Raw genomic sequence first — 25,654 nt, 5'->3', positions numbered from 1 at the left:
CAGTGAAGAAATAAAGAAAGAAATTAAAGACATTTTAGAATTTAATGAAAATGAAGGTACAACATACCCAAACTTATGGGACACAATGAAAGTTGTGCTAAGAGGAAAACCCAGCACTGAGTGCCCGCAGAAAGAAAACATCCTTTTAATCTTTCTAAGATAATGCCCTCCCCCCTGCATCACCGCTTAGTTTAATTGTTGCCTGTTTACTTTAATGACCAGGTTCATACCTGTTTATAGATATAGACCCATAATTTAGATAATCCCTTTATCTCAAAAAAAAGTATGCCTACTTACAAGTCTTTATTTAAAAGGTGTAAATATTTTTATATGTGAGAATGAAGGGTTAAATTATTATCATCTGAAAGCATACTTTTATTGCACAATGAACCTAGCAAGAATTGACCATGAAATGGATAATACCTAGCTGAAATTACACAATCCCATGGCATCCTGGAAGGCATGCCTATCCCAAACTCCATGGACCTCCAAGAGAAGGAATTTAAGCTGTATTGGCCTAGCTCACTAACCATCATTTATTCTCAAAGTCTTTTAGAATCATGTGCATCATGGTTCATTGAAGAACTTCTCAGAAATATTTCTCTATTTCCTCATTCCTGACAAGTAATTTTTATGCTGTTTGTTACTACATTTTCTAGGAATGAAATAACACTGCTATTAAAAATAAAAACTAGCATTCAGGCCAGGAAAGGTGCAGTCTCTAGACTTGCAACCATCATCAAAAAGCTTCCTCCCTTCAGTAGATGACTGAAGAAAGAAAGAAAGAAAGAAAGAGAAAGAAAGAAAGAAAAAGAAAGGAAGAAAAAGGAAAAGAAAGAAAGAAAGGAAGAAAGAAGAAGGAAGAACAAATGAAACAGAGTGAACACTAGAACACTTGGACCCTAAAAGGATATGTCTCCATCAAATAAAGCCAGACCTAGGAGCATCACAGAGGAGGAGGCAGAAAAGAGGTAAAATTTTCAAAGAGATATTATCCAGAAAACAAACCCTTAAATAAACATGGTCAAAAAGACAAATGAAGGTACAGAGACTGAGGCAAGTATAGAGTCTAAGATGTCTGTAGCTGTCATAGATATAGAGTGAAGAGAAGGATATACAACCCCTTCCCCATTCCAGAAACAATCTGCATTTGATACCCACTTGCAATGACAAATTAATTTTCCTAAAGGAATCTCACTGTTGGAAACAAACAATTTTAAGGATAGGCTGCATGTACAGCAATAGATGGCAACCAGAAGGAACCCAAAGTCATCTTTTGGGGTCCTTATAATGTCATGTCAGTGTTCTTTTTTAAAATTTTTTTCAATCTTGTTGACTTTAACTTATTTTTATATTTTTCTTTTTTCTTTTTACCATTCAAGTTTTTTCATATATAGGGTTATGGTATAATGTTTTTTATGGAATTCCAATTATAAGAATGATTGTCTCTGCTTATTGTTCTTTCTGGGCTTTTTTCCTTGTATTTGTTTTGTTCCCTTCTGACATGTTAGTTTTTGTTTTATTGTATTAATATATTAAATCATAATATATTATATTATTATCTCATACATATGTATTTTTAAATGAAAAGCTTAGTAACCAGTGGTAGATGGAGGGAACTGGTAAGGACCTAGAAGTAGTAATGGGAAGTAAAACCATATTAGAAAATATTACACAGGGAAATATGTTTCAAATAATTGAAAAATAAAAATAAAATGAAAATAAAAATTAATTATGTTTTAAGACTTTGCCTATGAATGCTATTTATACAGTTATATAAATGCTGGTACTAGAAGAACATGTGTAAATAAGAGATTCTTGTTACATCCATAAGAGAGAAGGTGGATACAAAGGTTTAAAACAGTGGAGACGAAAGGTGATCAACAGAACTCATTATACAGGGAGCCAGGAAACAAAAGACACATTAGTGATTTTTTTTATGTTTTCTCAGCAGTCCCCTGTGCAAAGCTGATGAAATTATTTTAGGGTTAAATTAGCCCAGGGACTCAAGACAGTGCATTGTCCCACATCAGCAAGCAGAGCAGAAGGTAAGCTTCATGTAATTTATAATATTTTTTTCATTTTTTCTTTTTATTGATATTTTCTTATTTACATCTCAAATTTATTTACATTTCAAATGCCATCCACCTTCCTATAGTTCTTCTCCACTAGTGCCCTATCTTTACTCCCTTTCCACCTTCCTATATAGGCAAGTTCTCCCCACCAACTACCCACCCTGCCTAGCTTTCCTTACCCTGGGTTATTGAGCCTCCACATTACCAAAAGCCCTCCTCAGTGATACACGGACAATCGCCCTCACTAGATATTTATCTTGGAGCTTTTATGACTTCCCTTTACCCCACAGTGTAATTTCTTTTGGTTTGTGGTTTAGTCTTTGGCAGCTTTGGGAGTCTAGTTGGTTGTTGATATTGTTGTTCTCTCCCATGTTTCTAAACCCTTCAGCTCCTTTGCTACAGTCCTTGCGCTCTAACTTTCTCCATTGGGGCCCTCACGAGTAGTAATTTCTTTTAATTTAATTTTTGTTATGATACTCTCATTTAGAGAAAGAACCCTGTCCCTATGATACATAAGGAAGCAAAGGAAAATATAAAATGTTTTTGATCAATGTACTAAATCATAGCAAAAAAAAAAAAAAGTATAGATATATTAGAAAAAGCAATGTTCATTCTTGAGATGTTTATTTTTATCTTCTAATAACTGAACTAGAAACCTTTCTAAAAGTTTATGTTGTTAATAGTAACTAAAAAATATGTATATTATATCCATTTCTCTTCCTAAAGTTGTTTCCCATCCGCTGCCCATTAGCACTATAATTTCATGGCTAAAGCACATATATAAACATTACTATACATGTCAAAATAAAATATATTGAAAGACTAAAAAGAGCAAATAACTTGATAGAAACAATTTTTTCTGAATAAATTTACTATTATAAATGATTATAAATTAAAACTTAAGAAACAAAATAAAAATTTATTATATGTCCTTATGTATGAGAAGGCATTTAAATCTAGATAATGATAAGCATGAGGGATTAATTTTCTCCTCTATCAATTATGATCTGAATGTAGCATTTACTTTTTTTTTACCTTAAGAAGTAAAAGCTTTAGCAAATTTTGAGCCAGACAATGTAAAGGTAAAATATCAGTAAAAACAAATCCAAGAAGCAAAATTGATTTTTACAGATTGAAGTTTAAACACAAAATTTAAATCTATGCCACAAGTATTCCCTTAATGCAGGTAGCGGCATGCTCTAACAGAACAGAACATTGAAGAAGTTTTGAGATATTTTAGTAAAATATATATTTCAAGTCAACAGTTTAAAGTAAGTAGATGATCTGTAGACACCTATTAGTTATGCGAGGCCAGAAATCTATGAGGATAATCTCTCTTCCCGTTTAATTTGGTCAATTTTTAAGTCTCCCTTGTTACCTAACAGAATATAGCTAAAAACCTACATTTATCAAAAAACATTCATCACAGCTACTTCACTTTTGGATTCCAAATCTTGACAGGCGATGGTTTTTTAAATAACATGCATTATAGTTTAGTTTTTTGTCCAAATTTCAACACACTATCCACATTTCACCCTCCCTCTCACTCCCATCATCTCCCAGCATTCTCTACACGGCCTCATCTCCCAACCCTTCTCCTTCAATTCTGAGTAGGGAGGTCATGCTTACCAGTCTACACTTGTACCATCAAGTCGTCTACTATGAAGCTAAGCACTATCCTCTTCCACTGAGGCCAGAGGAAACCAACAGAAGTCTAAGCAAAACAGCATCCACAAGGGCAAACCAGTGGGGTGTTGTTGGTAGACCCAGTAGTAGCGTAAGCATTTTGTGTGAACTGTAACTAGAATGTGTCCCAGCCATAACTCACAAAGTGTCACATGTCAAGATGCTCTAGGGGCTTGTCGGTGGACTATGCATTCTGAATTAGTCGGAAGGACCACTGTGTACTCAATCTCTGAATGAACATGCTAGTTGATCACAGTCTCCAGGAGGTCTGTGTGTGGATGGAGGAAGAACCAGGACGTTTGCACAGATAGTGTAAATTCTCAGGGACAAATCCTCTGAGACTTTGATGCCTCATTGCTAGTAGAGTGAAGCTGCTCACAATGATCTCAACATGCGAAGACACTCGCTGATAGCCAGATTTGGCACTACTGACTGGAATATATAGGTGCCCTCATGGAGAGACTGGAATAATGAATGCACCAGCAAACTCCTGCCAATTTGTCGAGAAACATGCGAGCTGTCTTCAGAGGAGAACAGAGGACGCTACTGCAGAACCGCTTTCCTCCTTCAACAATCTAGAAGCTTAGCTTTCATTTTGCCTTTCGTCATTGTGAAAGGAAGTTGCAAGATCTATACTTTGAAAATGGTAGTGCTGACAGATAGTTTAAACAATAACTGCAGCACTAGGCATAGGTACTTTTTTTGTAGAGACATGCTTAAAGCTTGTATACTTCCATATTGGCTCACTAAGGAAATGTTCATTAATTATCACCTGAAATAATTGTTTGTCTTATGTGTTAAAATGTCCCCTAAATTGAATGTTCAACCATAACTATGAACTTTATATGTTATTTCACTTAAATGTATAAAATAAATAACAAACTCAAGAGAGAGAGTTAAATTAATATCAAATATGTTGAATGACAGAACTGAAAATCTATTGTGATAGTTTTTGTTACAATCAAATGTATTTATAAATATTTAGGATTTCATGGCCTTTCAGGAAATCTTAAGTTACTTACGGAGATATCTATTAGTATTTAGTACCAAGTGTTTTTATCTATTAAGAATTTGGCCCTTTATATTATAGATGGGAGAAATGTATTCATTAAGCAAATTGCATAGAATAAAAGTATATAAAAATATAGACAAGAGCAGGTCACTACTGATTGGAGTACATTATGATGGAATTGAAATATTTTTACAGAAAAATAAGTTTGAAGCTTATAAATGAAACCAAAGAGATAATAAATAAAAATTAAAATTAAAGTGAAATTAAGAGATGATTTGATGCATCTCTCACCAGTCATCTGAAATTTTTCTATAAGAATTGGATGGTTATTAACCTGGACACACACACACTCTAGCAAAGTGCACCCATATCTCAAATTTGCAGGGACTAGTCACTGCATGGATGCTAAGTCTTGGGAGGAATAGATTACAAAATGATATACCCAAAGTCTCAGGAATCATTGACAAGAAAGAGGATGGGCAAAGCTAGTCTAAAAAGCTAGAGCTGGTAGGACGAATAAAATGAAACATACATGTAGAATACAACTATCATGCTTAAATAGTGAAAATAGGCATCTGGTAGCAGGCACAGAACCTGTCCCAGCAGAAGTAAAAACAATCTTAATGAGGATTAAGGACTCAGCTCACATGATCAATCATTTCCCACCTGTGGAGAGACTGTGTGTGTGTGTGTGTGTGTGTGTGTGTGTGTGTGCGTGTGTGTGTGTGTGTGTGCATGTGTGTGTATGTGCGTGGTGGCAAGGAACTCTAAGTATTTTTCCAGAGTCAAACCATCTTGTTTTACTGAAATAGTTCTCTGCGGACTGAGCTATGCTGGAATAGTCTATCCCAATCAGAAGATTTTAGCTACTACTCGCCATGGATTATTTTACTGTATATCATCTTGAGTTCGTTTCCTAGCAGGTCAAATCTGCATAGTAGTATGGCTACTTATTACACGTTAATCCCAAGTTTGTATTTCTTTCAAAGAGCTAGGGAGTTTTCACTGTTAGTTGTTGTTGGTCCCATTCTTCACATAGATGAAAAGCACAGAGCAGGTAAAAGAAGAGGGATGTGCTCTGTCTTTCTCTGTGGAATGGGGAAAGACAGTTTCATTATACATATGGCTAAGATTGTATTCTCCTCATCAGGTCTCGCTGAAGAGTCAGAAAGTTAGCAACATTCAGGGAACTCGTTAGGGCACAATGTATTTCCTTAATCAGCATCCATTGCTCTCTGGGCGAAGCCTCCGTGACCAGAGGGTACCAGGCTACTCAGCGCATTGTTCTTCCTAATTTCTATTTCTGTTATCTAAAAGTTCAAGGAACCTTTAGACCCGCTCTGTAATTTAGGATAGGCTGAGACAGCTATGGATTTTCAGAGAACACAACTTCTCCCTAAAATAGGGAAACAACATTCTTGATATAAAGGTAAAGTATATATTCTCAAAAACGTATATATATATATATATATATATAAATATATATATATATATATATATATATATATATTTGCTAGGATGATGCTTAGGTATGTCCAAAAATTATTATTACTTTTGAGTAATCAGACTTGTAGATTTTATTTTTTCCTCCCAAGCTTTTTTTTATATATTGATACAACCCAGGTATGGATACACTTTGTTTTGTAGATGCTGATAGAACTTCTACTGGAAATTATTAACTGCGTAAAAGATCATCAGTGCTTACTAATACCTTTGCCCTTTATAAGTTAACTATGCTCTGTTGAAAAAAATATGTATCCAATAATATGCTTGTCAGCACAAATTAATCTTGAAGAGTTGAAGAAAAACAGCATGGTAGAGGAGGAGGAGATTGATCTGGGAAGAGTTTGAGAGAGATGGTATGATCAAAACATATTATACATATCAGAAATTTAAGAAACCTGATTAAATTTCTTATCAACAAAGATAAATAATAAAGACTTGAATTGTTTTACTTAGGATATCAAAATTGCTACATACAGCACATGAAGTAGTGAGTAGGGTTCATTAAGATACATACAAAATATTTAATTAAGAAAGCACTCAGCATAATAATGGGAAATATAGGTAAAATTGGTAATAGCCTGGAAAATAGAGGGGAGGTCATTTTAAACAATACTGGCTGATTTACCATTAGAATACATATATTAAAAAACTCACATCTTGAAACACAAATTTGTTTTTCTTTTTTTCTACCAAATATATAAATAACATATATTTATTTAGTTGTGGCTTGATAATTACAAATATAACTAAATTACATCTTTCAGCAACTTATTTGATGGATGAAATTAATGCATTTTTAAAATGAATGCAAAGAAGTTCCCTAAATATTCTACTGTTGTCTCTGTAATATATCCATGTCTATGTTGTCGTGTATTGGTTTAAGGATCATATTACCAGAGTTCACTAAATGTAAATTGGAAATTTAATCACCTTTATGCACTGTGGTATTTTCTGTATATTATCTAGATTTGCTTAGTTCAGCAATTGACGTAGAGGTGTACAAACATCACCAAGTCCTAGCATCTTGTCTCATTGAAAACAAAATAGAGAAAACTTTCAACCATATTTAAATTATTTTCACCTTTTAATTGTATTTTTATTTTTTTCTCTCACACCAATAGCTACACCACATTTTGACATGCCCAGGCCCTCTAATCTCTGAAAGTTTATTTCAATTCTTATAGAGATTAAGAGAGATGAACATTATATTATTTAGAGTAAATTAAGACAGTCCAGCATCAGGAGAAGTTAAATCAAAACTAGGACATAGCCATTTCTTACATCATAATTCTTCTAAAAAGAATCGGACTTGTTTTGAATTATTATTATTCTGTATTACTGAAATGAACGGGAAGTATAAGTTGTTAAGGCACGATATATTATTAGTTCAAATAATAAAAAAAAAGTTATTCCCTTCCATTTATGTAGCTGTTCTTGCCCCTTAGTAATTTCCTGAAATCTGTGTGGGATGTTCTAAATAAGACATACTTATTTTAAAGATTAAGTACAAATTATATAAATTATATATACAAATTATATATTATATAAAATTATAGAAAACATAAATTTTTGCCTTTGTAGTCCTGAGTTATTGCACTAAGAGAATGATTGCTTGTGGCTAAGATCCATTTACCTATGATGTTTTTCAATATCTAATCCTCAATAGTTATGTAAATGGAATCCTTAATATTGTTCATTATTCGTTTGTCAACTTCTAGTTGTTTCTACTTGTACACGGCAACAAGCGAGAACCAGCCAGCCCTGAGCAAGTTTCATGGTGATGGATTTGCAATATTTCAGGCTATTTATATAATGAGCTGAATCATGTGGAAGACCCTTCAGCCATATAAAAGACTATGATGATTTCCTATTGAATGTAAAGCGTCTGTTTACTTCCCATTACTGCAGTGAATAAAATTTCCTTCCATGTTTTTACAACCATTTGGTTTGTTTTTTGCCTTCTGCTTGTAGGTGCCAAATTTAAAGTAGTTTTGATTTGTTTCTCAGGTACTAAATATGTTGAATACTTGAAAATACATAAGCCCAACAATTTGCATTTCATATTTTATAGACTGACTTTATAATTTTTTTTTTCTTTTTCCTGAACATACATTTTATGTAATATAATTATAAATTTTTCTGTTTTCTTCTCCTTTCCATCACCCCGTCATATCTGCACCCTTGCTCCCTTTTCAAATTCATACCAGTATTGTTGAATGATACACACACACACACAAAACAATGTAAAAGCAACGTATAAAATTCGTATATATATGTGTGTGCCAATCAGTATCCTATGCTCATAAGCCTAACAATAATGTTGTTTGTTGACTTTTTGAGTTCTATTGGTTAAATACTAAGATTCTCCAGTATGTAGATAGTGAAAAAACCCCTATCTTTCTATGTTATCTCATGCATTTGAAACAGTGTTTAATATAAACCAATGATAAATGAATAGAATGAAAAAAAGATAATATAGGGATGGAAAAATTCAATAATAAAGATAATAAAAATTCAATTAGAAGTCAAAATTAAAGAAGTTTTAAAATTATATATATATATATACATACGCATATTACACATACATACTTTATATATACATACATAATTAGGTTAATATATTGAACATAAACTAATATCAGAAACCTGTATCACAGATTATGTTTATTGGTGATATTATAATTGCCTTTTGAGATCCTAGAGAACCCAAATGATTATGTTTCATTGTCATTTATTTGCTTACATATGAAAATTGGATACCTTTTTGTTGAATAACATATTACCTCCATATAATTATAGAATTGAAGAAATGAAGCTTTGTGTTAATCTTGAAAACTTATCACCACTGGTTATCATTCATGGTAATAGAAATTGATATGCATACAACTAGAGAAAAATTGTCAAAATTGAATCTCCATTTTTTTATCTAGAATTCAACCTCAGATTTACAAGAATAAACTATATCCTTCCATCCCATGATTCTTTAACTTTAGGGTGAAACCTCTGTGTGCTCAGGATGTACCTTTGGACACCCAGACACAGCTTGACCTAGGTATCTGAGCAACCATGCCTCATCACTGGTGAGAGACTATCCTTACAACCATTATATCTGACTTAACTAGGATCCCTTCAGGTCCAGAGGAGGCAAAGCGTCTGCACAGTCCTGACAGAGACACATTTCTCCCAGTTCACAACTCTGTTAGAGAGAGCCACCAGATACCAGCCCCATACCTCAAGAGCTCCATCACAACCAGGCTTACAGGCTCAATATAGGATCCAGGCAGAGGCAGCAAGCTACAAGTTAATACCTTGAGACACGAATGAGCAGGAGGCAGCTAACAAGTACATGGGCAAGAGAAGCCATGCACACTTGGCACCATCATATCCCATGAGCTTTCCCACTGCTACAGAGAAAGCCCTGGGAATTTCCAACACATGTGAAAAGGACTTAAATCAAAACCATCCCATTAAGATGAGCAGAGGAACACTAAGAAAAGACATAAATAACTCCCAAAGCAGAAACATATAAACTTTAAAGAAATACAGGAAAACACTGTTTCAAACAAGGAAGTAATTGAACGGAAACCACACACAGGGTCTAAAAAATGAAAATAGAAACAACAGAAATCACAATGGAGGTAATCAGGGAGATGGAAAATTGATGAAAAGAGAAGAGAGCAAGATACAACATCATCAACAGAATAAGGCATGCTTCGCCCAGTGTAGGGGAACGCCAGGGTGGGAAGAGGGAGGGAGGTGGGGTAAAGCCCCCAAAGAAGCTAAAAAGGAGGGGGGATGGGATGGGCTTTTGGAGGAGAAAATGGAAATTGAAACAGCATTTAAATGGGAAAGAAAAATGTCCAATAAAAACAAAGAGAACCAAACCAAACCAAAAACAAAACAAAAAAAAGATATAAAAGAGAAGTTTGTATAGAAGATACTATAGAGATATTAAACAACAAGAAAAAGGCAAAAAAACCCTAACAAAACATGTAGGTGTCTCAGGACATAACCCAAAAAATAGAATCTAAGAATAATAGAACAGAAAAGAGAAAAAGAGATCTCAAATGCAAAGGAAAGAAACCATCACCAACAAAAAATCATAGAAGAAAACTCCTGCCTAACAAGAAAGAATTGGTCAAGAAATGTTAAGAAGCCTAAAAGAATACAAAATAGATTGGACCAGAAAGCAAAATCCTCCCAAACAAATAAAAACACTAAAAGCAAAAGAACAAGAATATTAGTGAAAAAAGGAAGGAAGAGGCCATACAAAAATGGAAAAACAATATATTCCTACAAAACAAAATTTAAAACAACATTCTACTAATCCAGCTATGGGGAGTAATAGAAGAAAAACTACATCACAAAGAAATACACCCATGCAAAAACTAAGAAATTAATTATCTAACAACAAACCAAAAAGAAGATAACCACACAAATAATATATTACAAATATTAACAACGAAAAATAGAAGGAATAATCATTGAGTTTTAATATCTCTCAACAATCAAGAGATCAATTTAGTCAAAAACACAGAGAAGCAACAGATGATAGCGGTAAAGAGATCCAGCATTTGTGTGTAAGTATGCAAAACATCGCAATAAAGACAGACAGCATCAGGATTATAATAAAAAACCTGAAGCCAGTGACAAAAAGCTGAGTAGCCATTTGATATCCAATAAAAGACCAAATTAAAAATTGGTCAAAAAGAGATGAAAATATATCCTACACTTAAAATTAATCAAGATGAACATTCTATTCTGAATATTTACACCCAAATGTAAAAGGACAATTACATTTGTAATAAATATTTTTTTTCTTTTTTTTACTGATATTTTTTTTACATTTAAAACAAAGTTATACCTTTTCGCAGATTCTCCTCCAGAAACCCCTATGCTATTACTTTCCTCTGCTTTTTGCAGAAGTGAAGGGGCTCACTCTACCCAACGCCCACTCTACCTACTTGCCTGTGCTAAGACTGCACATTGGGACACTCGAATCTTCCTAGGACAAAGGCATCTCCAGCAGATTGACTTCGACTTTGACGCAGCCAGAGTTTGGCAGCATGTGCACCATGTGTGACTCATTTTGCTGCGGTGTAACTCTGGGAATTCTGAGAGGATGTGGGTTGGATGACACTTTGTTGTCTCACAGGAGTTGCAAACCCTTCAGCTACTATACCATAGGTCCTTTTCTCTGTGAACCTCCTCCACTGGGGACTCCATTCTCAGCATCCACCTCTGTATTATGTCACACACTGGCAGAACTCAACAGACACAGCGGTATTGGGTTGTCTTCACAGGCATGCACCCTCGAGGGCATGCCCAACAGTGTTTGGGTTACTGTGGCTGCGTATGGATCCTATGAGGTGTTTCAGACGGCCTTTCAAGCTCAGTCTCCTGCTCCAGTTACTGGCTCTCCATATTTCCTCCGTATGGAGGCAAGTTGTTCCTGTAAGAAGGACCGAAGCATTCACACTTTGTCTTCTTCGTCTGCTGAGCTCGTGGCTTCGTAGTAAATAGCAGCTTGCACATAAGCTTTTATGCGCATTATCCAATGTGCCGCGACTGAAATACCATCAGTGCCTCTCTGCGGGATGAGTCTCTAAAACTCAGACATATTTTCACTTCGCATCCACTCACTCTAAGAATTCTAAGTGACGGCCTGTAAGCTTCATAGCCTGAGTAGCAATCACTCCCACTGTGAGGACAATGCATTTACTTAAATCTGAGCACTCCTGGAACGAGACCACTCACCTGGCCCTGATTGACGCTGTAGACAAGAACCTGTAAGTAGGACTTTCATCCTCATGCTGTAAAACACATGAGGTCGGCTTGATAGGAAACCAATGTGCACTGGTTGAGACTGCATTCCCACCGAGGCTAGATGAGTCATTCCTTTGATGGCTGGGAGAGGGCCTAGTTACAGAAGAAACTGACAAACCTAAGTGTAGAAAGCGTATCCCTTGGAAAATGCTCTAGAATAGCTAGTGAACAACCACAAGGGAGAAGCTTCTTTGCTTTCCTCGAAGATTGATTTAACTTTGTTGTTCCGCCAGTTCCTGGGGAGAAGCTCTGTTCTAAAGACATTGAGTTCTTGATATTTTAATTCCAACTTTGAGTGGTCAAGGTAGTCTCCGAGAGAGAGTTGCCACGACTCGGCTGGCTTCTGAGCAGTTCCAGGGCCTCGGACAGCTTCTCTTTCTTCTGCTCTAAACTAGTCTAGGGCAACCTCAGATCCTTCATACCTTTCATGGCATCCATTCGCTCATTGAGAGAGATCTGGGTTCTTTCTCAGATACACATAGAAGAAGGCTAAGAAACATAGACATGTGTCTTTACTAAATGTTGAGTAGAGTCTGAGATAAGTTCAGAGCAAGTTATAGCTGAGTCCACTTTCTGGAGGACACTCCAGACAGATTTGCAGAGTAGTTGTCCTAGTTTACAACCCACCACAACGGAGTGAATATCTCTTTCTCACATCTTGCCACAGCATCCGGCTGTTGGCCTGAATTTTTGAGCTTATCCATTTGATCATGTAGTAGAATTTCAGGGTTGTTTTGATTTTGTATTTCTGATGACTAAGATGTTGAACATTTCTTTAAGTGCTTAATATCTTGCCATTCATATTTCCTGTTGGAGAATTATTTGTTTAGCTTTTGTGAAATTTCATTTCCTGAATAGATTATTTGATTATTCAATCTGAAATTTTGAATTATTTGGTAATATATTAGATATTAGCCCCATAGGGATGCAGATTTCTAAAGATCTTTCCCAATCTGTTGGTTGCTATTTGTCCCATTGATATAGTTTGCTTTTGTAATGAAGTAGCTGGCACCTTTTAAGGAGGTCCCACTTACTGTCTATTGTTAACTTAGAGCATAAGCTCATTGGTGTTCTAGGTTCAAGAAATTTTCCCCCTGCTTAGGTGTACTGCCGCCCTTTCTCCCTTTCTCTCATTACCTGGTGGTTTTCGGTTTTACAGAAATCTGCATATACATGGATGTGAGCCATATACAAGGAGAGAGCAAGAACGGGATCAATGGTGCATTCCTTTTGACGTGCTGACTTCACAGCTGAACTCAGCACACTCATCTGCTGAAAAGCACTGTCTCACGACTGGATTTACGCGTCCTTAGTAAACGCTAAAGACTCAAGTTGACCATATGGGTGTGTGGGGTCTCACTGCGCCTTCACTCTATTCCATTGATCTATCTGGCTGCCTCGTACCTGGTCAATACCAGTAATCACACTGGCTCTGTAATACAGAAGCGAGATCAGGATGATGATTCCCCAGATTCCTTGTTGCTTTAGAATAGTTTCAGCAATCCTGGGATTTTTAAAATACTTACGCCAAAAACACATTGATCTCATAGGTAATAGTGGGAAGTTTTAATACCAATTGTCCCAATGGCAAACTGTGGGAAGAGAAATCAAAATAGAGACACAACGAAACTAACAGAAGGAAATAACCCAAATTATTTGTAGATATCTATAGAATATTTCTGTATCCTACAACAAAAGAATATATACCTTTTTTGCAGTTCATTGCACTTCCTAAACTGACCACATAATCAGAAACAAAATGAGCCTCAACAGGTAAAAAAGAAGATTGTCAATCTCATGAAGCCAAGAATCACTGTACTGTTCAAGTGAGTCTTCAATAAAATATAAACAACAGAAAGTCCACATACATGAAGAAGCTGAATGATAATGGCCAGAGAATATATAAACAAAATTAAAGACTTTCTACACTGTAATCAGAAAACAAAAACAGGGGTAAAATCAAATTCATGGGACAGAAAAAGGGAGGCGCAGAGGAAAGGCTACAAATAAGAGCCTCTTCTATAAAAGAAAATGGAGAAATCCTATATTATCATAACATCTGAAAACTTGAAATGAATGAGACAAACAAGCCCTAAAGGAGTAAATATAGAAAATAAATAATGCACAATTGAAAATCAACTAATTCTGTAAGAGAACTATACAAAGAAGAGCAAAACTAAGAGATGCTTTGAAATATATAAGTCCCCTAAAATCAAACTAACTAGAGAGCTTCAAGGATTGCATCCAAATTAATATAATCATGAATTCAAAGAGAAAACAGAAACTGAAGAAATTTAAAAAAATCACAAGATCTTTGCTATAAAAAGTTACATAATTTGACGAAAACTGAAGATCTGTAAACTGAAATTGATATTTTTTAGAGAAACACCATGTACCAAAGTTAAATCAGGACTATAAATGACCCAAACTGTCCCACAACCACGGTTAGAAGGAGAGAACAGTCATTAAGAGACAACCAAAGAAAAATAACCCAGGGAAAGATGGTTTTTGTGCAAAATTCTAAGGAGACCTAATACCAATACCTCTCAAACTATTCCAGTCTCAGAAGTCTCAGTAGTCTCAGAAGGAATTCTACCTAATTCATTCTATGAAGCTACAGTCATGCATATACCTTATGTACACGAGATCTAAAAACAAAGAACTTCAGAACATTTTTGGTTATGAATATCAACTCAAAAATACTCAATAAAATTGGCATACTGAATTAAAGAGCAGAGCAAAGCTCATTCACCATGATCAAATAGGCTTCAACCCAGGGATGCACTGATGGCTCAATATATGGAAATCCATCAAGGTAATACATTATATAAAGAAACTCAAAAAAATTAAATCATAATCTAATTAACTGCTGAGAAAGAAGTTGACAAAATACAACTCCCTTCATGTTATAAGTCTTGGAAAGAAAAGAAACTTAAGTCACATACCTAAACATAATAAAAGCAATATATGGCAAACCAACAACTAACATCAAATGAAGTGGAGAGAAAATTCAAACAATTTCACTAAAATCAGGGACAATAAAGGCTATCCACGTTCTCACTATTTATTGTATTTAGTAATTGAAGTTCTGGCTAGAGCAATTAAACAGAAAGAGGAGGCTGCAGTGATCTAAATCAGAAAGAAAGAAGTCAAGTTATCATTACTTACAGATGATATGATAGTATACATAAGCAATGTCAAAAAAATCTACCAGAGAACTTTCTCTTCTGCTAAACAACTTCAGCAAAGCGGCTAGCTATAGAATTAATGGAATCAAATCACTAGTCTTTCTCTAATCAAATGATAAATGGCTTGAGAAAGAAATTAGGGCAATGACATCCTTCACAATAGTCACAAATAATATAAAGTAATTTTGGCATATTTCTAACAATGACGTAAAAAATCAATATGAGAAGAAATTCAAGTTTCTGAAAACAGAAATCGAAGAAATACTGAGGAGATGGAAAATCTCCCATGCTCATGTACCAGTAGAATTAATATAGTAAAAATGGGAAACTTGGGGTTGGAGATTTAGCTCAGTGGTAGAGCGCTTGCGTAGAAAGCACAAGGCCCTGGGTTTGGTCCCAGCTTCGAAAAAAAGAAAAAAAAAACAAAAAAACAAAAGGAAACTTACCAAAAACAATCTACAGATTCAAAGCAATCGTCATTAAAATTGCAATTCAATTTTTCACAGAGATAGAAAGAACAATTCTCAACTGCATCTGGAATAACATAAAACCTAGGGTAGTGAAAACTATTCTCAATAGTAAAAGAACTTCTAGGGGAATCACCATCCTTGACCTCAAGCTGTATTACAGAGCAATCATGAAAAAAATACATATTGGTAGACAGGCAGGTAGATCAATGGAATAAAACTGAAGATCCAGAAATAAACCCACATACCTATGGTCACTTGATATTTGACAAAGGAGCCAAAACCATCCAGTGGAAAAGAGACAGCAGTGTCAACAAATGGTGGTGGTTCAACTGGTGGTCTGCATGTAGAAGAATGCAAATTGATCTCTTATCTCCTTGTACAAACCTCAACTCCAAGTGGATAGAGGACCTCCATATAAAACCAGATATGCTGAATCTTATTGAAGAGAAAGTGGGATTTTTTCTGAACAGAACACCAATGGCTCATGCTCTAAGATCAATAGACAAATGGGATCTAATAAAATTGAAAAGCTTTTTAAGGCAAAGGACACTGTCAATAGGACAAAACTGAAACCTACAGATTGGGGAAAGATCTTAACCAACCTTGCATCAGATAAAGGGCTAATATCTAAAATGTATAAAGAACTCAGGAACTTGGACTGCAGAAAATCAAATAACTCAACTAAAAATGGAATAAAGAATTAAATAATCTTGTTATTGGATTTTTTTATGTATTTACATTTCAAATATTATCCTCTTCCCTGGTTTCCCCTCTTGAGACCCCTTCTCCCATCCTCCCTCCCCCTAGGTCTATGAGAGTCCCACTCATCCACTCCTACCACACCACCCTGGCTTTTCCCTAAGTGGGAACATTGAGCCTTTACAGGACCAAAAACTTCTCCTCCTATTAATGCCAGACAATGTCATCCTCTGCTACATATATGGCTGGAGCATCCCACCTCACCACCCTGGTTTTTCCCAAACTGGGGAAATTGAGCTTCCACAGGACCAAAATCTCCTCCTGTTGATGCAAGACAATGCTATCCTCTGCTACATATGTGACTGGAGCAAAGGGTCCTTCCTTGTATACTCTTTGGTTGGTAGTTTAGTTCCTAGGAGTTCTGGGAATCTTGTTGGTTGATATTGTTATTCTCCTTATGGGGTGGCAAACCCTTTCAGCCCCTTCAGTCCTTTCTCTAACTCCTCCATTGCTGTCCCTGTGCTCAGTCTGATGGTTAGCTGCAAGCATACTCATTTGTATCAGTAAAGCTCTGGCAGAGCCTCTCAGGAGACATACATATCAGGCTCCTGTCAGCAAGCACTTCTTGGAATTTGCAATAGTTTCTGGGTTTGGTTTCCCTCAGTCTCTATTCCACACTTTGTCTCTGTATTTCCTGCTGTGATTATTTTGTTCTCCCTTCTAAGAAGGAATGAAGCATCCACTTTTTGGTTTTACAAATTTTGGGACTCCATGTGGTCTGTGGATGGTATCTTGAGTATTCTGAGCTTTTGGACTAATATACACTTATCAGTGGAGTGTGTATACCATTTGTCTTCTTTTGTGATTGGGTTACCTCACTCATGATGATATTTTCTAGTTACTCCATTTGCTAAGAATTTCATGAATCCATTATTTCTAATAGCTGAGTAGTATTCCATTCTAAAGTAAAATGTACCACCATGTACATTCTTCTGATGTGAGGGACATGTGGATTGTATAGGTAGATTGACCATTATAAAATAAGGTTGCTATAAACATAGTGGAGCACGTGTCCTTGTTGGAGCATCTTTTGGGTAAATGACCAGGAGTGGCATAGCAAGGTCCTTAGGTGGTACTTCATGTCCAATTTTCTGAGGAAACCTCCAGACTGGTTTCTGCAGAGTGGTTGTAGCATTTGCATTTGCAATGACACTAACAACAGAGGAGCGTTCCTCTCTCTCCACACTAACCAGCATTCGCTGTCACCAGAGTCTTTTGATCTTAGCTATTCTGAATGGTGTGAGGTGGAATCTCAAAGTTGTTTTAATTTGCATTTCCCTGATAACTAAAGATGTCAAACATTTCATTTTCTAAATTAATTAAATAATTTATTTATTCATTTATTTTTACACTGCATATTTTATGCCCATCCAAGTCCAACCCCCCAGGCTTGCACATCCCATAGCTTCTCCTTGACAACCCCTTCCCCCTACTCTCCCTGCCCCTGTCTCCACAAGGATATCCCCATCAACCCCACAAGACCAGTAAACTTCCTGGGGCCTCCAGGCTCTTGAGAATTAGGTGCATCTTCTCTGACTGAACCGTAGTCCTAGTGGCACTCTCAAGCTATACACGTGCTGGAGGCCCTCATCTCAACCTGGGTATATGCTGCCTGGTTGAAAGTGATCTAGAGTCTTGGAGATCCTCAGATCCAGGTTAATTGAGACTGCTGGTCTTCCTACAGGGTTGTACTCCTTAGCTTCATCCAGCTTTTCCCTTCAATCTCAACCAGTGGGGGCTGGTTGCTTCTATGGTCTATTGATTGGGTTCACATGTCTGCATCTGACTCTTTTAGCCTTTTGTTGGGTCTTTAGGAGGGCAGTCATGATAGGCTTTTGGTTAATGCACAGCCCTCTGTAACGGTGTCAGGTCTTGTACCTCTGAGCAGAACAAAACCCACTTTGGGCCTGTCATCAACCCCTTCATTTATCAAGTTCACTTCCTCCATTTCCATCCCTGCATTTCTTTTAGACAGGAAGACTTATGGTTCAGATCTTTGATTGTGAGAGAGCAACCCCATCACTCACTCACCTTTCTGCAGTGGATCTCGCCAAGCTGCCTTCTCCTCACTGTAGGGCCTCTCATCTAGGTTCACCCCCTTTGAGTCCTGAGAGTCTCTCACTTCCCAGGTCTCTGGTCCATTCCAGTGGTGGTCTTCCCAAACCTCCTCCCTCCGAAGGTCACCTGTTTCCATATCTTTCTGCAGGACCCGAGACTTCAGTGTCTTTTCCTCTACCCAATACCAGATAATGTTCACCTCTCCACCTACCCTCTTTACCTCCCCTGTTCCTTCCTCCCTCCCACATGTGGTTGCCTTTTTCTCCCTCCCAAGTGGAAAGAAGGTGTCCTCACTTGGCCCCTTCAGCTTTTGAAGTTTTTTTTAGTTCAGTGGACTGTATCTTGGGTATTCTCTACTTTTCTTGGCTAATATCCACTTATTAGTGAGAACATTCCATGTATGTCCTTTTAGGTCTGAGTTACCTTACTCAGGATTATATTTTCTAGTTCCATCCATTTGCCTGAAAAACATAGGATGTCCTTGTTCTTAATAGATGAGAACTATTCCATTGTGTAAATGAACCACATCTTTTGTATTCATTCTTCCATTGTGGGACATCTGTGTTCTTTCCAGCTTCTGTCTATTACAAATGAGGTCACAATGAACTTAGTAATACCTGAGGACCCAGCTATACCACTCCTCGCATATACTCAAAAGATGCTCTAACATATAAGGACACATACTTCCTTATGGTCATAGCAGCCTTATTTATAATAGCCAGAAGCTGGAAAGAACCCAGATGTCTTCAAAAGAGGAATGGATACAGAAAATGTGGTACATTTACACAATGGTATACTGTTCAGTGATTAAAAACAATGACTTGAAATTCGTAGGGAATTGGTAGAACTAGCAACAAAGAATTCCTAACTGAAGAATCTGGAATGACCAAGAAAAATCTAAAGAAATGTTCAACATCCTTAGTCATCAGGAAAATGCAAATCAAAACAATCCTGAGATACCACCTCACACCTGATAGAATGACTAAGATAATAACCTTAGGTGACAGCAGATGCTGGCAAGGATGTGCAGAAATAGGAACACTCCTCCATTGCTGGTGGGATTGCAAGTTGGTACAACCACTCTGGAAATCAGTCTGGAGGTCCTTCAAAAATTGGATATAGTACTACCAGAGGACCACTCCTGGTCATATATCTAAAAGATTCTCCAACATTTAACAAGGACACCTGCTCCACTATTTTTATAGGAACCTTATTTATAATAGTCAGATTCTATATACAATCCAGATGTCCCTCACATCTGAAGAATAGATTTAAAAAATGTGGTACATTTACACAATGGAATACTACTCAAGCTATTAAAAACAAGGACTACATGAAATTTGCATGTAAATGAATGAAACCAGAAAATACCATCCTGAGTGAGGTAACCCAGACACAAAACAACACACATGGTATATACTCACTGATAAGTGAATATTAGCCCAAAAGCTCAGAATACCCACAATATAACCCATAAACCAAATGGGACTTTCTTCTTAAGAAGAAAGACCAAAGTTTGGGTACTTCAATCCTATATAAAAGAGAAAATACTATAATCACAGGTGGAGGGAAGGAGGGACCTGGGAGGGAGAAGGGAGAAGTAGGAAAAAGTGGGGGGAGGGCAGGACCAGGTTGTGGAAGGGACAAGGGAGTAGTATAGAGGGTCAGGAAATTGAATAGAAATATGTAGCTGTGGTTGAATCTAGCATCAGTTCCCCATCCCCAACTCCTATATTTGAAGATAATAGAGAATTTGTCCTTGATATAGTAACGAACAACCAGCAACCATGGTTTGTGACAAGTCCTCAGGCCCTAGGGGAAGAAAATACTACTATTACACTCCCTCTTTTTTAAACTCATAATTCTTTTCTTTTTCTTTTCTTCTTTTTTCTAGAATACTTTATTTTTCAAATGTTGTCCCCTTTCCCAGTTTCCTGTCCATAAACCCCATATCTCATACCCCCTCCCTCTTTCTCTTTTTCCCCCACCCAACCACTTACCCCTTCCCACCTCTTATTCCTGACATTTACCTACACTGGAGGGTTGGGGGTTGCAGACTTGGCAAAACTAAGGGCTTTCTAATGGTAATTTGTTTTACATCAACTCCTAAATAATTCCTCTTCATACCCATTAATTATTGCTTCTATTAACTCTCGTCAGAAACTTACCTTTTAAAAATAGATGTCAATTAGCAGAGAGATACAAAATTGCTGATTTTGGAAGCAAAATGTGACTACTATTGTGCCTCAATTGGTGGGTACGGGACATCTGCATCATACACCCTTCCCAGTGCTTAGAACCTTTAGGAAAAAGAGAAGGACTGTAAGAAACCATAAGAACCCAATGATGGCCAGGATACAGTGCTTGCCTGAAACAACAGGACATAAGCCCCATGAACTCACAGCACCAGGACAAACATGCTCAATCACAACAAAAATCTCAGTGTTTAGAAGAGACGCATAAAGCTAGCCCTTAGATCCCTGGATCCATTGGCGATTAACATCGCAGTAGAGGGAATGAAGAGCTCTCTTTATCAGTATGCCCTGTTAGGTTTAGCATGCTCACATGAAACGCTGAAGACAACCAATATATACACAGGAACATTACTGACACTTAATGATAAATTAAAATAGTAAGAAACACACATTTGAATGAGCAAAAATGAAGGCATAGAAATGGGTAGAAGAACACAGATGAATTAACCAAAGAATTAAAATATTTTAAGGAGAGAAAGAAAAATAGAACTAATTAATTAGATCTTTAGACTGCAAAGTTATTTTATATCACATATAAAATCACCATCCAAATAAAATTGAAATATATCAGAATATTGTTTAAAATTTATAAATGTATAAAATTGATACTAATAAATAGGTATTTATTAATAATAGTTACAAAAACATAGGCAGAATAGATGATGGACAAGCATTACATAGAGAAGGAAATAAATACATACAAGCTAGTCTCACATAACAGTAACCTAATATGACATAAATTAAGTAATATCCACTCATAATTTTTATTGGGCCCTTATTTCATTATTCCAAGTATTCTTCATTGTACATCTTTGCTATTATAAATGATAGTTGTCTGTATATAAACAGCACAAATTTCATCTAGAAGGTATAACTAGTTTGTCAATATAAATAAATATCAAAAGTCTATCTACCTGAGCCATCATGCTTTCCAGTAAATTTGAGAATATAACATCCTAATAAAAGCAAAAGAATAATCGATTACATATAAATGAATTTTCTTTGATGTCACACCAATTTTCTATGGAATTAAAATGCTTTTGCTTTACTCGATAACACTTATATAAAGCAGTAAATATAAAGACAAAACCAATAACACAGAATCTACTTACTCTAAACATCTTCCTTTTATGTTAGAATGAAGCCAGACTTATGTTGATATGATTTTTACTACAAGCATCATTTTCCCTTCTCTTTGACATAAGAGCAATTAGTTATGACTTGTTAAAGGGATATAACTTTTAGTGTGTGGATTCATATAAAGCACATATACACATATAATATACATCTATTAAAGAAAATTGATAATAAAAATGTACATACGGATATTAATTATTTGGAAAGGAAAATGAACTTATTCCCAGGTAAATTGACAGAGGTGGTAAATATACTGATTAATGCTTATAAATATTATTTTGTATAGGGAAAAATAGGAAACTAGCAGAAGATATAGGTAGAATCTGGGCCTTGCTTCTCAGCAGCAGAATAAAGAAGACAATGTTAGAACACTGCCACTTTCATTGTTGAATATCTCAATAATTTTTTATCAGACACTTTTTATTTGAGGTTTTGTGAACTGATCTTGGGAATGTCCATAGAAATACTAGGACCTTTTGCCCAACTTTTGAGAAACTACAAGCAAGAAAATGAATCCTGAAGGCAAGTGAGTGAACATCACATCAGATCTTACCATGATTATCAGTGCATAAGCCACAAGGTTATTCTAACACTTCTGCTCCACAGAGGGACCAAGGTAATTGATTGGTATATTAACTAGCTTCTTTTTGAACAAGAGTCTCACTGCATGCTTCCAATACTGTCCTCACACTAACGCCTTCCTGATGGTTTCTCTAATTCTGGGTTTACACACGTGTGTTAGCATGATCAACTTAAACACGTGATGTTTTAAACTATGAGCTTATGGATGATAGAGATATATACTGGTTAGATTGTTAGGCAAAATCGTTCTTTTGTAGGTTCTCTCCTTTGGTAAAAGGAATGAGAAGGTTGTAAAAAGAGGCAGAGAATTATAGCAAGAAAGCTGGGACGCTTCTGTACACCTTAAATGAAAATTCACAATTTTTAAAGTTTTACAAATGCCTGACTTCATTGAATTGAATCATGTTTCTTGATTCACAGGTAGTGAGTTTTTTATGTATGTCATCATTTTATATAGAGACAAAATGGGTTAGTTTAGATAATTTAAAAAATATATAATGTGTTAGTAAATATTTATACTTTCCGTATTTCATTATATATTTTTCTTTTCCTTAAAAATCAATATTTCCTTTTTTGCTTTTCCTTTTTATAATCCACCAAGAACTTACTTTTTAACATTTTTGAAAGTTAGATATATATATATATATATATATATATATATATATATATATATATATATGGCAACTGTCTTCAGACTCATCAGGAGAAGGCATCAGATCCCATTACAGATGGTTGTGAGCCATCATGGTGGCTTGAACAACCCAGGACTGTAAAAGTTAGTCATGCTCTAAAACTTCTTGAATTATCTCTACAAACCTCGTTTGTTGAAATTGGGTTTAAATATATATATATATATATATATATAGGAATAATGAATGCGTAATATTTATGAAAGTTGAAATCATAATTCAAAGGATTTTTCATTTTGTTCTACTTGTGATGTAGAATTCCCCTTTATAATGAGAAATTTTGTTTGTTTATTCAGAATGGAACATTAAGTGGTTTGCAAACATTATAGAATCCTGGAAGATGCAAACAAAAGGAACAGTTCCTAAATGGAAAACAGTCTACTTAGACCTCTTTGAGTATAATCAAAGTGAAGGTATTTCTGTCTACTGTCAAGAAAGTAAAAAATAATTTTAAGAAATCCATTACTTGGTGAATAAAAGATGCAGCTTTTGAGCCAATACAATCATAGTCAAATTGTTTCAGATATGGTGCTGAGGAATAATGGACTTTGAAACAGTGCAATCAGAACAAACCGGATTTCAGGCCCCTGCGCATGAAGTATTTTCATAAATTGTTTCTCTATTTTTACGGATATGGAATGTTTTTAGCAATACTAAGAATATTGTATTAATTTGGGAAGATTTTAAATAACCTTCACAAATTATCTTAGATAATTATTATGATCAGATTCCTTTTCATTGACAATAAAGTCAACCATGTACAGTTTTTAGATTTTTAACAGTCCAGAACTCCATTTTGTTAATAAATAATGTGTTTTATGTTTTGAACATGTTTGGGAAATAAAATGCACATGATCGTGACTTATAAAATAAAGCTTTCTGTTTTGGAAGACATTTTATGCCAACATTTATGTTTTTAAACATTTTTAGGCCTAATGTTTTCCATATTAAAAGCATTTATTTTCAAACAGCTATTGACTTATTTTTCATTATGTCGAGATGTCATTGGAGCTGCTCTTGTATAATTTTTGTAGAATTTTGTTTGGCAACATGACACGCTTGTCCAAGCTCGAGTTAAAATATGACATTGGTCAAACTCATCTACTTTATAGATAAAGTGTTGTTTTAGTGATAGCAAATCCTTTGAAACAAACTCTCTTAGTAGAGGCTGAAGCGGTGTCTTTTACCTGCATATTACAGCTTCTGCCTACTGATCTTGATATCTTTAGAAATTTTTAGTCATGCTATTCAGTGATTAAAAAGTAATTGATAACCTTCTTGCCAGTTATGCTAATAATTATCTACCCATATTATATAGAAATACTATTTCTTTGCTTATCAATATCAACTTTAGAATTGCCATCACTCAATACCAAATTAGAACTGTCCGTGTGAGCAAAAAATGTATTTTATAAAATTATATTTATTTTATCACAGCATCTGTGACAGAATTTATTACATTACTTTAGCTTTCCTTCAGGTCAAAATTATTATCACTTTGATTCAGCAATTCACATCTGGGGCAGGCTTCCCTTTATAATAGAATATTTAGCTTCATACCCTTAGCCCGTGTCTCCATCCATTGCAGGTCAATAATCTCTCTTTGATTGAAAAGAATTGTTACTGGAATTACAATTATTCCATTGGAGAAAATAAGGATTAAATACATAGGCAAGAATTTCTGTAATACAACATAAAATAAAAAAGAAATAGCTATATATGAAATTTCTATAAATACCTCTTAATACCAGAGTCTCTTTCTGAAACCTGGCAGCCATGTCTTTGAACTGTAATAAGCTAGGCCGAAACCTCCTCCCTTTTCTCTAGAGATCAGATGTCTAACTTACTCCTACCTGTGAAACTAATAACTCTTAAAGAAGAAAAAGAGAAGTTAGGCTTCTCCTACATGAGCACAGGCTATGGCCCTGAGACTGACAGACCGTGTGGGAGCAACATATGTGTGCCCACTACGCTGTCTTCATTGAGAACTACATCATTTTAATTATGATGTGCATATAATTTGCCTCTTTATCTATTGTAGATGTACTTTTATTTTAGCAACCTTTTTACCAAGGAAGAGAAGTAATAAGTCAATGACATGACACCTTTATATTTATATTTTATTTTAGTTACTATTTGAAACTCTAAACTGGGTTGGTTTTATCATTGTTCTTTTGAAAACCTACAATTATTGTCTGATGTTCTTCTGATATCTGCAACTCTATACATTATCTTTTGTTCTAAAATTGCCAAATATGGTTGAACATTCTCTTTAGTGTTTCAGCCATTCGACATTCCCTCAGGCCAGAATCTGTTGTTTAGTTCAACATCTTTGGTAGTCATGGAAATAAAATAAACAACCCTGAGACTTGATCACATGTTACAAATACGCAATTGAATCAGCTATTTAT

This window comes from Rattus rattus, chromosome 1 (genome assembly GCF_011064425.1).
Source record: "Rattus rattus isolate New Zealand chromosome 1, Rrattus_CSIRO_v1, whole genome shotgun sequence".
Lineage (NCBI taxonomy): Eukaryota > Metazoa > Chordata > Mammalia > Rodentia > Muridae > Rattus > Rattus rattus.
The sequence above is the reverse complement of the archived record's forward strand: the minus strand, read 5'-3'. Positions refer to the sequence as shown.